The following is an 18,576-nucleotide window of genomic DNA, read 5'->3' on the forward strand; positions in this document are numbered from 1 at the left end:
AGTTTTCACCCACCACTCGGCAGATTAATCAATACACTGTTTCAAGCGTACCAAAAGGAATAAGTGCTGAACTCACACACTTACAAAAAAAAAAAAAAATAATAAAGTTTATCGGAATATAATTGTTTATAGTTTTTGTCACACGCGTTACTCTCATCCTGTTCTTAACAACCGCTACTTTAACGTCAGAAGAGATGACACTCCCTATAAGATTATTTTTTTGCGATAACCATGCTGGAGACGGATAAAAAACATCTACAATGTGATCCATTAAAGTGTCTATACAATCATTATTTAAAAAAGTTTAACTTTTTTTAAAAATATTAATTTTACAAACAACATTTTTTATAACTATTTACCGTTATCAGTTTTGATTTTTTCGAAAGAAAACATATAAGTATATTAATTTCATAACTCGAAATGGTTTTTTTTTCGAAGTAGACACTTTATACATAAAAATTGAATCACAAATGAGTTTTAATAAATTATAACTATTAAAAGTTTATATGAGCGAAATTTTGCAAAACTTAAAATAAATGACGACGATAAATTTCATTTTTAAAAATGTTGACTTACAAAGACATGAAATTATGTAATAAATTTTTTTTTTTTCATAATTTAAAACTTCAAAATAATGATTGAATCAACATAAATGAATTCCAATGATAATGTTATAATATATTATAATATAACTATTTAAATTTAAAAATCATTTTTTTTTTTTTTTTTAATAAAGGATCGCATCATATGCAAGAACGAACTAAACGACAAACATCGAAAGTTTTTTTTTTCTGATTTTTATACGTTGAACGATAATTTTTTACAATCGTTTTTATGGAATAGTAAACTTGTACTGTATGAGTGTAATTCTTTCAATGGTATTTATAAGATTATATTGGCGAAGAACTTACGGGTTTAAATGTCATTTCACGTAGATCGGATTGGAACATGTGATGATAATAAGGTACGTCGTCGCCGGGCTTGTGTAACTCCGGAACTAAATTTAACCAAAATGACAGCCTATGAGCTCGATAATGGCTTTTCAATTTGGGCTTCGTATCTGAAAATATATCCAATTATTGAATATTAAATATAATGTGACTTACTCTGCTCACATTACTCGCTACAATATTATTATATAATACAATAATATTATACATTGTAATTGGTACGATGGACAACCGATGATGAAACAATAAAAATAATATATTACATCACTGTACTATACCTAAACTCAAATATTTTTTATGTACGGTCTCGTACGCAGTCCATTCAATATTCTTAAATCGACCGTGTTCTTGTTTGTGCAACATATCCTGGTCCTGCGGCTCATTTGGATTACTGAAAATTACACAAAAGCATATCATAAAGGTTTTTTTTTTCAGTGTGGTATATTCACCGGCCTACCAAATGAATAATCCTTAGTCCGTATATTATAATCGCTTAAAACATAAATATTTATTGGTTGCAGTTAATACTCCGCAACTAAAGACAACCATTGATGAATAATTAGTATAAAACAACGACCGCATAATCCTATTTTAGATTTATTATACAACGTTTTGATACGGTAACATTTTAAACGAAAAACTATTTTCTTTTCGATCATAATATTATTTCAAAATTTTTCAATCAATAAAAACAATTAATTTTTTTCTGAAATTAATTATCGAAGTTAAAACAACTGTTAATAGTTAATATAAAATATGTTAATTAGTATTTTCTTTTTACGATATTTTCTGTAAAGTTATTTATTATTCTTATTGATAATTTTCTGTTATAAGTGTTTACAAAACAAAGAGATAACAATATTAGTAAAACCAACTGGTTTCTTATTAAATATACATATACATAATTTATATAGTGAAGTGAAAATCCAAACAATCATAAATTATTAAAAAAGAATTGTATTTTTAATTTAGTTTTGAGAGAAGTGATAAATGCATTGATTTTACAATGGCGTGATTTTTTTTTATTTTTATCTGAAAACACTATACTATAAAAAATGCTTTGATTTTCAACTTCAAAATCGTTATTGATAGGTAAGTGAATGTAATTAATTGGACTTTGGAGAGTCAAAAAAAAAAAAAAAATTCCAGAATATTTCTTAATTATTGTAGGGAAAAATAAAATTGAAATATTTTAACATCGATATTAATTTATTATTTTATTTTGATTAATAAACGTGTAACTATAGACTGTTGAAATTTTCGCTCCTATAAATCTAAAAAATACATTTTTCATAGATATTAATTTCAAGTTTAGATTCGACCAAAATTAGATATTTAAGTAAAGGAAAGTATTGAAATAATTTTAATCCATAAAATATTTTTCATGAGGATCTGAAACTTTTAAAATATGTAATAATATGAGTTTATATTTTATACACGATAGTGTTTTCAAATGTAATGTATTTGGAAAAAATTATTTTAACCTACTGTACTATTCATATATATATATATATATATATATAATAAACTACATTAATATTACAATAAAAATACATCAAAAAATGTATACAAAAAATTAGGCTGATAGACTTAAATTAGTTTTGTATGAATTGGTTTATCATTGAATTAAATTTAACATATATATTACAGCGATTAGATAATGGAGTATGCTTAACGCACATTGAACAGTAGAGTAGCTACCTACTTTTTAGATTTTGTGTGGAACAACAAATTATTTTTCTTTTTTAAATTTCTGTAAAAATGTGACATAAAATTATTAAAAATAAATATGTCACTGAAAATATAATTATTTGTGTATGGATTACACGGGCTATTACTAATTACTCATTAGTTATTGAAACCTTAACTGATAATTTTTTTTTTAAATTTATTTCTATTCTCAACTTTTGTATAATTAGTAATTTCAATTGTTTCAATACGTAAAAAAACTACTGTAATAATAATAATTATTGTACGTATAAGTCGTAAAAGTCTGAAATAAAAATAAAGAAAAGGAATTAGTCTTAAAACGCATTCTATTCGGATCGTCTGATAAAGTCATTGAATCCTGTTTATGCCGGTGGTGTTGAGGCGCCATGGTGCATAGAGCACGTCCCGATGGCAATAAAAAAAAAAGCAGCAAATAAATGAAAAATACCTATAAACCATCAGAGTGGCGGCTGGTAAATAATAATATTAAACTGTCTGAAAGCAGATCAACGTGTGCAATATAATATGACCTACTTATCGGAGCGGAGATTGGATAAAATAATAATAAAAATAAAAAAGTGCTGGAAACACTGTTTACGGAACCTAGGATTTTTTTTTTATCCACCCTCTTATTCTTATTTTATGCTAATAAAATATATATTACCCCGTCCGCGCAAAATTGCTCCAGTAAATAACCGCAGCCTCGGAAAGCAAGACTTCTGGCTTGGTGTAATTCTTCGGAAAATGCATCAATCCCCCTACCAGGGGAGCACCGAATATGTACGGCAGTTCTTCACCGTGGATACATCCTTGTCTCTGAAACAATAACAAAATAAATACATTATTATTGTTTGCTAACTTCGATTAACGGCATTGACTTCACACTGGACTATTGTGGGATACATTTTTTTTTTTTTTTATTCACTGTACAATGGGTTGTTAAAATGAAGAATTTATTAAAACACAAGGATATCGAAAAATCAGTACAGCAATAAAATATTAATAATAATATTTTGATTTTGTTGTATTTATTTATTATGTAGGCATTTGCCATTTACTCATTGTTAAAGAAATTACAATTTTCTTTCAATATGTAAATAATAGTATGTAAAATATTCAACAATAACAATATTATTTCATAATTTAAATAGCAAAAAAAAAAAAAATAAGAAACAATATATTTTCTAGATAGATGAATGTTTGATGTTTTGATTAAATAAAAAAATATGGTTCCATTTTGGAGAGTCTTAATAAACAGATAAATTAAAAATTGAACTGATAGTTAAATATAGGTTGTGGGGCTAATTACAGTCAATAATTATTAAAGAAGGAGAAAAAATATACTTCGAAAGGAATTGGAATAGAAATTAAAGATTGTCCCTAAGACTTGAATATAAAGTATACCTACTCCATGTATAGTCATAGGAAATGCATGGTATTCCATTTTTGATATCTTAAGAATAAAGAATGCATTGCAATAAAACGTCCTCTGAACACTCTCATATACAAGATAAAAAGATAAGTATATGTGTTCCAAATTATAGATATATATTCGAGTATAAGTCCTAAAAGAGAACATTGCGGGATTTTAAGACAACTAAGCCAGTTATTATTCACAACTAAATTGTTTTTATATTGATGCTTGTAATTGATATTTAATAATAATATTGGTTATTTAAAATTTAGATTTTAAACCGTAGTAAAATGTCAATGAATAAAAATGAGATCAACAGTTCTAAAAACAATTGAAAACAAAATCATATGAAAACAATGTACTGTAATAAAACTATCAACGAGGATAAATCCCAATTGTTAATATATACATTTTTTGAATGTACCAATTCAATTTAGTATACCTAAATATTATTATATTTTGTATGATATTATATGATTAATATCATACAATATCTCAACTCAATAATTTATTACATGTATAACTTATTGATTATACATGCTTATTATAATGTAGTACTGTTTATGGTTTTTATTTAGTGAAGTTTTTTTTTCGTTACACTGTTCCTTTACGATTATGAATGACGTTTTTCATCATTTTATTTATTTTTTTTTTAATTTAGTTTATAAACGGCATCTTAACATTACTGTAAATGTAAATGAAATATTTATTTTTCCAGCATACTACTTATATAGAGTGTTATTCACAAATAATTCTTTTACAATAATAATTTGATATGTTTTTTTACGAGTAATATAATATCCCCCCCTGGGAATTAATTTTCATTCATTTTATGCTCCGCAATGTAAATCTGCGTTGTGTATTTTTTATAATTTATTTATTTTGTAGCTTAAAAAAATAAATAATAAATAACCATTCCAAAGGCACTCATATGTAGTGAATAGTGATTTCGCGGTTCAGTAAAGCGACACCTCGACCAAGAAATTACAAGAATTTGTTTTGCATAAAAAATGAACACTGTCCGTATAAATCTAATTAAATAGGGTTATAAGTTTTAACAGATTGAAAACGATTACAATACGGTTTTAATAAAGAAAATGTTCAACGCAATATAAATGTAGTCAACTTGGTGCTTTGCGTATTTTGACGTTAACAATAATAATACTAATAATAATTGTAATACAATATTATCATATCATGTATGGTTCGTCAGGAACATGAGTAATTATATTTTTTTGCCCAATCTCAAACAAGCAAACCTTTGAGAAAGATGTTGAGTATAATATGAACTAAGTATAATAATATCAACATTTCCAACAAAAGTTTTTTCGTGCAATTTGTGGTAATATTTCGACAACATAATAATAATACTGATTTAATTTAGCCACTAATTTGTTTTTATAATAGCAAAATGTTGAGTCCAGTAAATTTTACTAAACACAATTAAAAATTTCATGTTCACGATATAATTACTATTAATATGATTCCGTTGAAAACTAAAATTGTTCTTAAGTTACCGTTATAATAATGTAAACATTTAATCGAATAACATAAATTATTTATCAAAAAGGTACTCATTATTGGACCTTTAAAACTAATTTTCATTTAATAACTTAGTTATGCAAATTAATAAAGGATAAAACCAATTTCTTAACATAGACGTTATCATTTCTAACTAAGGAGCCCATTATTATAGTAATTTCAACCGAAATTGGATTCCTTGAATTTTTCTAGTCAAGCGTATATCATTTAATAAAATCAGACCTTTCAATTTTGTATTTTATTTTCATATCAGTAGTGATCCATTGTTACCTATAATAGGTCTTTCATACAAACTCTTTTGATTTTTGCACACTGAATCAATAATTTTGTCAGTGATTGATCAGTCTTACTTATTCGGTTTTATTTGCTTTGAGACGGATCGTTTTATTCAAATACAATGACTGAGATGTTATTACTAAAATGTATGTTTTGAGTTTTTTTCAGTATATTACGCAGTAGTATATTATGACCTATGGGATTTCTTGTACATAACATTTTTTCTATAATGGGACAATGCGGCTACGTTTAATGGTAGTTGAAAAAAACAAAATTATAATATCAGGTATGAATAATATATTAATTATTAATTGGTTCTAGTTGATTTTATTAAGGCTGAGCTAGGAAAGTTAATGATTTTTGAAAGTTTATATTATAAAAAAGTAGGTAAAATCAAAAGTTACATAAAATACTTATAAATTTTAATTTTTTCAAATAAAAAAAAAAAATAAATAATTTAACCAAATTTAAAGATAAAATTTTAAATTTTATTATTGGTAATTGGTATCAAAATATAGAAACTATAGGAGGACGTTAACATTCGATAGAAGAAGGGGAGCTGACTCTTCGGTTCTTTTTCCTACTCATTGAAGCTGGCGAATCTAGAGATGAATCTACCAGTGATTCTTGAACCATATAGAGTCGTGTTAACTTTTTTTATTTTGGTATTTGAAATAACAATACGTATAAGTATGTAGAAAAATGTTTAGAAACATAAATACATACCTATATGCATTCATATACATTCATACATATTTATATATATAAATAAAATATAATTTACGAGTATAACTACAATAATCGACGAAACGTTAATGTGTATAGTATATAATATCGTTGATAATAACATTATTATTGATTAAATCATCTATAAAATGTGTAATATATATATATATATGAGGAATAAAGTAAAAAAAAAGCATGTGGTACTCGAAATGCACAGCAATATTAACTGTTTATGTTTCATATTATTATTTATTAATTATTTCTATACAATTAAAAAAATAAAACATTTAATTGTTTTTTAATTATATGATATATGAAACAAAAAAAGTAATCAACGACTTTATCACAAAATATGAAATATAAAACAATAAAAATTAGTTTAATTAAATTAAAATTTCTTGAAATTAATTGATCAATAATCAGATTGTTTTGTCAGAAATTTGCATTATTTACAATTAAACCCTAGTTATAACTCATAATAAAATTATTACTATTGATGAATAGTCTCTCATGAGATTTGTGATCCAAACCATTTTACAAATAATCGGGGTTAATTAATTGTTTATCAAAAAATAAAATTGTTCTAATGCATAAATAATTATAAGTGCCTAAATTATAGATTTAACTCTGAGTGAGTTTTCAAAACGTACAAATGTGTAGTTCAATTTAAAAGTTAAGTAATATTTATAATTAACAATTCCGTTATACTTTCGAAAAATTATTCAAAACATATGCACTTCTGATTTTTTCCACTTTGACTTAAAATCGATAAATGTAAATAATTGATAATGAACATGAACATAATATTTTAATGATGCGATTATTTAACGGCAATTAAAACACTAAAAAACTATGAAAAATAGAATAATTTTTACGTGGACGCGATATTATTTATAAGTCGTAAGTGATCAATCTTCTGCAATAATTTTATTCAGCTTGTTTTTATTTGCTATTCAATAAATGTTTCAACCATAGATTGTTTGCTTTTCCAAATACTACGAGTATTTTCGCTGAATCAAACATGAATTGTTTGAAATGTGTAAAAATTACCAGTATTATTATTTTTTGTTGCAGTGTTGTGTATTAAACTATAATATTGTTAATGTTTATAGTCCAGTAATTTGGTTCACCTTAATTTAACATTATGTACGAGTTTTTTCCTATTCGTATACAAACGCGATACATATAATATATGGTCATGTAAAGTTAAATCTCGTCATACATGCATTGGTTTATTTTATCTGAGAAAAGGTGTAATTATCCCCGGGGATATATGTACTCCGAAACTAGTTTTTCAATTTTCAGAATAAACTTTTTCGTCGAATTTGCTAGCTACTTATATTTGTACATGTTACCGAGAATAATTTAACTTTATCAAATGAAATTGTATTATTTATAAGGCCGGTAGGGGACCAGCGTGGACACTATAATTTCATTAGGTCGTCTTTCATATTGAAATTATAAGTATTTATGTTAACGAATGGCAAATGGACCTTGACGATGGTCAACGAACATCACATGTCTGTATATAAATCATATATATAATGTACACGTTACGAACACAGAACTACCCCAAAAGTGTCGTTGACAGTTTATAAATAAATTATAATAGAACGAGCAGACTTAACACGACGTTTTTACCGAGTTGGCATTTTTGGTGTTTTTAATAATTCAAAGGATTTCAGTCATTATCATTCTGTTGAATATTCAATATTTATCCATGCTCTACACAGGTTAGTTTAAAAGTCGTATAATACGCTGAACGCATCGTAATAATATAATAATAGTAATTATAAAACGTTTTGGGAAAAAGGAATATGTTTTGACTTCTAAGCGTGACTGTAGTTGGCTACTATTTACACGTCAAATATATTAAGCTTTAAGGTTATTATAACACCCGCGTAATGCTTTGCGAATTAAGTCGTCTATTTGATTAGTGTAGTTTTAATTCACCACCGTATGTATTGGGGGGTGGTTTTATTTTTATTTCCAACAATCTTTATAAACCGAATTATCTTTCCATAACCTCTCATTCCTTTATTAGTTTTTCGAATTTTATTCAACTTTTTATCATATTCATTGTTTAAATATCTTAAATGTTATTATAATTGCGTTAACGATAATTAGATTATAGGTCTCGTTTATATTTTTAATTTCTTATTATTAATCTGTTTTTAGTTTTTTTGTTTGAAGTCAATGCACGTTTATTTTTTTTTTTTTCATTTCAAATCAACAATTTTGTTTGTAAGTTTCAGTTTGATAACCATCATTAATTATCAGGTACTTATTGAAGAAATACATCTCTGTTTTAGTGAAACCACTTATTTATGGTTATATATATATATATATATATATATACATATAACTTTGCATTATTACTGATGACATCAATTATAGAAATACTACTAAATTTTCAATTACATAGGTCTATGTCCCTAGTACTTTAAATTTCTGATTGAAACCCACATCAAACATTGTACCTCGTTTGCTCGGTTTGTACAAGTTTGTACATCAACAGTTTTTAAGTTATCTTCGGTTTATAAAAACTATTGAGGTACAATGTACAAACGACGGTATGAGGCACAAACTTGTAAAAACGAGATAACGAGGTACAAATGTTTGATGAGGATTTCAATCAGAAATTTAGAGGCGAAGATACCGGAAATCCCAAACCTCAATAAATTCATTAATACAATTTTAAATTGTATAAGTATATAATCGAAATATGTAAAACAAATTTGTTCATATAAATCAATGGATGTCACTAAAATATTTTCAAGCATATATATTTTAATACGTTCATATTGAATCTGTTATTTACTATAAATTTTTATTTTTGAATATTACTCCCAAATATATAAATTTAATTTTTATATGAAGCTGATAAAAACATCTGCTTATTTATTCATTGTTTAATATCTTTTGGCACAACAGCAATAGATTAATGTAAAGTTTACGGACAAAGGATAAGGTTTAAGTTTGAAATTTAATACCATTGTATGTACATTTAACCACCAATTTTAATCTAATGTAATGTGTAACAATTATATCAGAAACACTGTTAAAATGTTAACATATAAATTACTTTATTCTATTAATATAACGCTAAATAATAATGTGGTATAAACAAACAACGAAATGTTTTAAAGTTCATCTTTTACAATAAAACCATTTAGTTATTAGTATATTACCATTAAATGGTATTAGAAGCAATGTTATGAATTTTAGTTCATGTGATATGAATATTGAATGCATATCAAAGTAATTCACCTCGTGCAGTCATAAATATAGTAACTATGAATTAAATAAACATACGTGAGTAATGATTGCATATTTTAGTAAATTTATAAAAATAATAATTATTAAATAAAAATATATTACATCATTAAAATCCAAAATATAAATACTGAAATCACTTTATTACATTATTAAAGCAAAGAAGAGTTTATTTTTTTACTGTTTTATTTAAAAATATAAAATAAATGAATCACTCTATATTACTAGAGGTGTCTTTTAAATAATAATTTAATAGATTTAATTTTTTTTCTAAAATCTCTCATGAGCAGTAAAATCAATATTATTTTAATAAAAAATATTATATTTTGTATATGCATAATTTCAATATATATTTTAAAGAATTTTTGTTTATACAAATATATTAAATTATATTGTTTTATAAGCACAAATTGTATTAACATTATATATATAATAATTTTAAGAAATTTAACCAATTGAAAGCAAACCAGTTTTTTAGAATAATACGTTTTACAGCTGATAAGGAAATTCAGAATTACTATTGGTTAAATCAATATTTAATATTTATATAGTTTTATGTCATATGATAGATGATTGCTGTATTTTTATATATTTTTTTTAAATTCAATAGTTAATATTAGTGAAATCAAAATATTATTGAAATTAGCATGTGTTTTGTTTATATAATCTCATTGAAATGGCTATTTTTTTACAATAACTTTTTTATGTTTTTTTTACAAATGTATATACATAACAAAATTATTTAGTGATAAGGCTTTGAAATTCATTTTTATAACAATTATTTTCAAAGTGTTTTATATTCGACAAAAAATATGCAACAACAATTTAAGAATAGGGATAAATATCAAACTACCATTATTTATATTAAATTAATGCAGTTTCCGCAAATTAAAATACTAGTATATGAAATAGAAAAATAATACAATTGATTTTAAGAAAAATTAAAATTTTATTTTAATGTTAATTTTTTAATTTTTATGATATTTACATCCAGTGGAACTATGATCTTCACGGTACTTAATATTTATTTAATTATTGATTTAATTTTTAACTCAAATATTTCTCTAATTTAATACAATAATATAAACCTCAGTACTGGAGTAATAATTATTATTTTACTCTTAGTCAAAGTACATTTAAAATAAATTTGATATATGCACGAGACTTTGGTGTATTTTACAGCAATAACTTAAAACGTGAACTTCAAATTTATGTTATTAACACATAATTTAATTTATCTGTTAACCACCTACATTTACACAAACATTTAATTTCCATTAGTAAACGTATCTAGTAATAACATAACGCATAATAGGCATACATGAAAAACTTTTAAAATTGTGTGGGTATCGTTTCTTACAAGAGTTGAGTTGGGTCGTGTACATTTAAGTACAAAAACATTAATCGAATTTCAACGCAGTGAATTTTGAGCAAAAATAGTTAAAAAAAGTACGTTATGATACGCGTTTTGTAAAATTTTTAAATAATTTTTTTAGTGAGCTTACGAAAACTACTGCTTCTAAATATTTCATATTATTAAGAAGAAGAGAGTAAATTATCTAGCTATATAAAATAACATCGACAATTATGTTTTTAAGTAGTGTATAAAAAAAAAAAAAAAAAATAAAATATTGTGTACAACGAATACGAACACGATATGTAAAATGTGAGAAAAGATTTTAGATTTTGGTACTAAAAAGCTGGCTAAATATATGAAAATGCAAAAATAGAAACCCCGAAGCTATATAATCTTATCATGTATGCATTTTCCATACTTGTGTAAAATAAATTTATGTACCATCATAATAAAAACAAATTATTATATGCTTGCAATAACACATATATTATACAATATACATAATATAATATACATGATAAATACACAGCCAGCATTTATATTATTTATATACATCATAAGTTCTTCAAAAAATGTTTAATATTATTCAAGAATACATAATATTATCTTGAATTGTTTTTAACAATAATATAAGTATACAATTAAATCCAACGTTGCAATAGTCGAAATACTTTAACGTTGTGTTTAATTTTTAAGGGCTTATATGAGATTTGGCTTGCGTATACCGATCCTTATTTTTTAGATTTAAATTTAATTTAAAAGTTATTATGTAGGTACGTATATTTTTATCTCGAAAAAAGCTACGTATATAAAACTGCTACTTTACGACATCTATAATAGATTACGATGAAATATTAATGAAACTAAGTTTTTTATATTGTATTGATTATTAGTTGGCTTAGGTCAGAAACTAACATTCTGTATTAGAATGTAATTGACTATTTTAAGCCTATTTTTTGTTATGATCTATAAATTTAACTTCGAGTAATTTGTACAACAAAAACTAATAATTATGCAATTATGTTTAACATTTTAGACTCTAAAATATTATTACTTTTTTTTTTTTTAAATTTATATAAATACTTTTTTTTTAAAGTGTATCACGATTATTTATAGTATTTAATATAATAAAATATATTAAAAAATAATAATGTTAAATGTTGTGGTTTAAAACATTGTAAACAATTAATATCACACGGTATTAGAGTGATTTTTTTTCAACTAATGGAAAGTATATGTTACTATTGGTCATATATATATGCGAAGTCTAGTGAGTTTATCGTCATGGTATATTATAGAGTTTAAAGTCTATAATGAAACTCTTGATAAATCGATAACGTCGTAAGTACTAACGACCATTAAGTCATAATTGTGTATTTAATGAAACTTTATATTAACGTTTTAAAGCTGCATATATTTGTTCGAAGAACAATTTTATTTGAGCCATTCGATACCGTTTCATGATATATTCACAACGAATATGTTGTAGTTTAACGTTATTAAACGATATTTTTAATTTTTTCAATGTTACCGTCCTACACCCGTGAAGATTATCGATAAAAATAAATATTTCATTTTTCGATTTTTATTTTTCTTTCCTTCGGAATCCAGCTATAAATTATGTATCGGTTATTTGGCTTCGAATCCACTTCATAGTTTTTGGAATGTTTCCACAAACGGAATCGATGGGACACGGATACGCGCAAATTTTTGGGTGAGCGCAAGAGACAGCGGCGAACTGAGTGCGCGCAGTTCGGCGGCGGATGGAGTGTTTCGGGAGGGGATAGCATGGGTGTTACTGGGACATGGGTTGCCGCGATGAGGGTGGTTGGTTGAGCCGTTATGGCGTGGCCGATAGTATGGTAAGCGAGAGGAAGTTGCCGCGCGCCGCCAGTTAACACGGCGACTATTTGCGGGTGGTGGGTGTGCACGAGAGCAGTATATACGCGTTAATTATTATTATCCGGGCCGTAAGGCGAGTCGGAGTCACGTGGTCTAAAGGATCGGCATAGGCGGTGGTGTGTGCAGACGGAGAACTCTTTAATTTAATTCTTTATTTTTTCTAAAGAAAAAAAAAAATTAAACTAGTCACTTTTCATCTGAGTACATGGCGTATTGTATAATATGCGTTTTGAAATTTAAATTCTCCTCAACGGCGTTTTTTTTTTTTTTTTTTCATACACATTGTTTGCGACGTGGCTTTTTAAAAATAGAAGAAAGAAACGGTAACAACTTTCATGCACCATTACGTGTCCAGCGTAATTTCTATTCTTTTGTCGAAACGAAATTTGTTACGTCATTTAAACGTTTTTTCTGGGTTTCATTATGAGACCGGAGTGCGTAACTTTGTGGCGAACGTACTCGAGCAAAACGCTCTACAGCGCTGCAGTGAAGTCGGCACTCTTTTTGGCAACCGTCCTCGACTTACACGGAAGCGAAGGTCTCTGTACAAACACATCGAACATTCCGCGCCCTTGCGCCAGATTGAAAACTATCGGCTCGGAAAACAGTAAAACAGTACGATGGTTATCGACGGCGTACCTACAGGACAGACGTTGAGAGCGAGATTTGCCACGTGTTTGCGAGTGATTCCGGAATCAAAAACAACTTATTTTGCCGGCCTTTACGTTGGATTTAATGATACATTTTTGTTGACAAGTCCTCCAGACCAATCGTCGTTTCAATGAAACTAAATGGATATTCCTAAGCCACTTTACGTCCTTTAAATTACTATCATGATACGTCATACGTCACTCAACGCCGATCTTTAAAATTGCGAAATTCTTGTCACATAGAAACTATTACGAGTGATTTTCGGGATAACAATTATCGTTGTGCTGTGCTTACGATGGTTTCATTGCTTTGTTATGTTTGAAATTAAACAAACAGATTTTATTATATAGTGTGTGCCCCTAAAAAACGCAATATGTTTTCGATTCTATTTTATAACCCGATATCATGTATGGGAAACCCTGAAAAATTATGTATGATTCGATACGTGGTTACGATATTATACACTAACGAAAGTCAAATAAGCACACAGTAACGTTATCTTGTGGTGTGCGTAGGTAATAGTGCTCTCTGTGTAAAATATTGCGATAACTGTGTGCCGTAAGTTTAACCTCCACGAGCGGGAGTATCACACCGGGAAAATATTTTATTTTACTGATCAATGTCTATTATATTTTATTATGGTTGAAATATTATTTTTTTATCAGTATCTAAAGAAGCTCCACATACGACATTCGTAATACTGTTGTTGATCGATAAAAACAACGGACTTTAGTGGTAAATTATTCCATTCGTTGAACCCTACTTTATTCGTTTTGTATATACTGTTCGTCATAAATTATACAATGGTGGAGACAAACATATAAAAATTATGGAAATTTATTTATGCATAATTATTCGTATAGATAAAATATTTTGTGTTCGAGTACGTGTAAATATGATTTTTATTATAAAAGCATTTTTTAACGCCTTTTAAAAGCGTTGGATATCAAAAAATAAAAGCCAATTAAAACAGCACATGCAAATTTATATCAGTTATGTTGATAGTTAAAATTGATTATACATAGTGACAATGCATACTATAGATGTTAAAAAAAATGTCATTAGCTCTTTCCGAACAATTTTTTATGACATATGATTCGACCTGTATCATATTGCATTTTTTGTGTATTGATCATATAAACTATTTTTAAAATTAAGCGAGAGTTATTGCCTTATTATGTACTGGTATTTAAATTCAATCGTTGTTTTAGTATTTTTCACATGCAATAATCTAATGAGCTATTTTATATTTATCACTTTAAACGAATAATTAAAATGAAATATTTCACGTAAAATATATTTGTTTAACCTACATTTAAAATAAAACCTATTTTATAATATTGACCTATAAAAATTTAATTCTCATACACAGAGAGAAATTGTGTATGATAAGTGTTGACCGAAATGGCAACTATTATTTTTAGAAGGACTTAGCTGAGGATTATAATTCTTCTAGACTTAGAGATCATATTATTATGGGAATTGGAATAAGACATTAAGTAATTTATATTTATAAAATATTCTTTAATAAATGAAAAGAATTTAAATATTTTCGAATCAAATTTACTGTTCATAATCTAATAAAAATATGTACGTGTTACAAGATGAATTTGGCTAGAGGGTATGGTAGTTTTTGTAGTATAAACATCGAGAAAAATGCGATAGTGACGATAAATACACTAAAATTCAACTGTAAAATTATTATAAATATCTCAAATTAATAAACAAGACACGCGTGTTTAACAGATAAATCATCACTGGTAGTGGCGCTACAGTATCCAGCTCTTTGTTAAATTTAATTTAAACATTTTGTGATGTAATATCCGTCATTTTCTCAATATATTTTACTCGTAATTTTATTCAGAGTATTTAAGTAATATGCTGTTTGAGCGAAAACGATGTATGCAAGTGATAACTGATAACACTAAATGTGGTCGTTAGAGTACTAACTATTATAGCGCATTAAGTTTAGTAAAATAAATTTATCGCTGTAAAACCATTATAGATATTATAATATAATTATTTTTAATCTACGGATTTCACAAAATAACTTAAACACTGTACTTGTAATTTTTATTATATTTTTTATACTTTTTTAAATCAAATATTGTTGTTACTTCATATAATATTATAATATTATAATATATAATATATATATTTTTTTTATATTATAATATTATTGATTGTATGATATTTTTTTTATTCTAAAATAAAAATAAACACATAGTTAAAAGAACGCTTAATATGAAAATAATAATTAAACAGTGAAATGTTGTTAAGCAAAACCATGTTGATGGGTGATTAAACGATTGTTAAAAAAAAATAAATAATTGCCTTTGAATTTATCTTACTGTTTATAGCATTTAGACGTATGAGACAAAATGTAGAATAATAAATTGTATGAATGAAAGATTTTGTAAATATTCAGATAATATTTTTCTATATACATGAAGAATTAAACATGCGAATTAAAAGGTACAATTATTATCCTCAGCAAGATTGATTGTTAATGAATTAAAGTGTTAAAGTTAATTTAAAAAGTTACGTTACATAATTGGTTACTTTTTATTTCTAGAAGTATCTAATAATTCTAACTTAATGAGTTAAATTATTTTATTATTATACTGATATGTAATAATTTATGAATTAAATAATTGTATTGTCACATTAAGTTATTATTATCTTAATATCTTAATATAAACCACTCTTGTTAAAAAAAAAAAAAAAATACTTATAATTGTTAAGTATGAAAAAAAAATAAATAAAAAAATATATTTTGGGAAAAATAAAATATTATTCATAGATCATAATTTTATACGAATTCTTAATATGCAGCTACTAAAGTGTAGTGTCGAAGTGCTTTGTACTATTTACGGACTCAATAGTTCTGATAAAAATAAAATAAGTATAGAAATACAAAATATGTACACAAACATTTCAAAACGAGTAAATAATAAAGGTACATATTGTTTACTGTTTGGTAATAAGTTATAATTTATACGTTATAAATAATAATTTATAATACTAGTATAATTGGATATTTACAGAATAAAATATAAATGGATAATTTATATTGAACAAAACAGTTATATAGAGGTAACCATTATTGAGAAAAAATATAATTTATTTACCCAGTATCCTATACTTGTTTATATACTTATTAATAGTTATTATCATATTTTCTAGAAATAAAAAAAATAAATAAATTTTTGTGTAAGCAATAGTTTTAATTATTATGATGCATTGTATTTTTAATAATATTGGGTGAATAATCGTGGGATAGGTTTTTCGATTGCAATTATATTCGGATTGCAGAAAGCATTAGCCAAATAACGCAATAGTCGTTATAAAATATTCAAACAATTTGAATTTCAGGAAATATTTCAAAAACCATTCACTATAGTTAATTGTTGTATTATTTTACTTTTGATGTTTATGTTGATATACCTACTATTAATATGGTAAAATAAAATAAAAGGTCAATTACATTTTTTATTTTCATTATTAATTAATTAATTATACGTGTAATGAATTATAATCGAATAATAGTTTTATTAATAACAACAAATAAATAAATAAATAAAAAAGTTTTACAACCATTTTAGAAAAAAAGGTAAATTGTTAAGTAAAAAAATAAAAATAAATAAATAAATAATATTATTTAATTATTTTTTGGATTTAATTATTGATAGATGTTTTAAAGAGTTTTAAAGTATGAAAAAACCTACGAAAATCAACTTTAATAAATAAATATTATTTTTTTTAAATTGTAAAACTTATATAATAAGAGCTTTACTATGATATTTGTTAAGCATTTAAAAAAGTTATAATTCTAAATTTTAAATGAAAAAAGGAAAATTAATTTTTAACCAAGTAAATCACTATTCTTTTCTAATTAATTCGTTACATTTACAAGTTGAAAAAAGTTACTTTTAAGTTTTAAGTTAAATATTACTTAATTGATTTATTATAACATGTTGGCAAAAATAGTAAACTTGCATAATTTGGCTAATTTGTACATTATTAACTATATTATTCTTAAGAATGTTGTTGAAAAAAACTTCGAAAAGTAATTTTGATCATATCTGAAATTAGCACTAGTTGTCCGTTAAGCACAGTATGTACAGTGACTACATAATTATATATTAATATGTTAATATTGTTATATTCAATATATAGTAGGTGGTTGGTACAACATATTATTGTATGTTTCATTTTGTGTTAATGGAAATTTATTATACCATGATTATCATTGTCTTCTGGTGGTTTTTATTTTTTTTAAATCGTGTATGTCGATGTGAGTTCAAGGGATGTCCAAATATTTTTTGTCTGTATTATTATAACTATTATTATTATTATTATTATTATTATTATTTATTATTATGCTTCAAAGGATGCCCACTTTGTTAAATTGCCGTCATATCCTTTTCTACAGTCTTGGGTTGAGAACAGAAAAAAAAATGTAGAGGTTGGAGAAGGAAAGAAAAAAAAAGAAATACGAAGAATAGAAAGAGCCGGAAGCCACGATTCTTATTCTCTTTTTTTCCCTTCCTATTTTTCCATGCACAGTAGATTTTATTCATGTGGCTTGGGATGAAAATTCCTAGGGAACAATGGGGTAACGACGATAAAACCATAAAGTTTAACCTTACCCTCACTCTGCTACCTACTACACTTCGTACCAGGTATCTGTTGAATACATATGAGAAAATGAGTTATGGCATTTAATTTCAAGCTGCCTCGGCGTATACTATTTTTTCCAGACTGTTTGT

The 18,576-nt window shown here is 25.6% G+C and overlaps 1 pseudogene; it reads right to left on the reverse strand.

Annotated features, from left to right (window-relative positions):
- Positions 1-18,576, reverse strand: part of LOC112603025 — a 134,709-nt pseudogene that overhangs the window by 12,721 nt on the left and 103,412 nt on the right.

Source organism: Melanaphis sacchari, unplaced genomic scaffold, assembly GCF_002803265.2.
Source record: "Melanaphis sacchari strain LSU unplaced genomic scaffold, SCAv2.0 Contig93_pilon_pilon, whole genome shotgun sequence".
Lineage (NCBI taxonomy): Eukaryota > Metazoa > Arthropoda > Insecta > Hemiptera > Aphididae > Melanaphis > Melanaphis sacchari.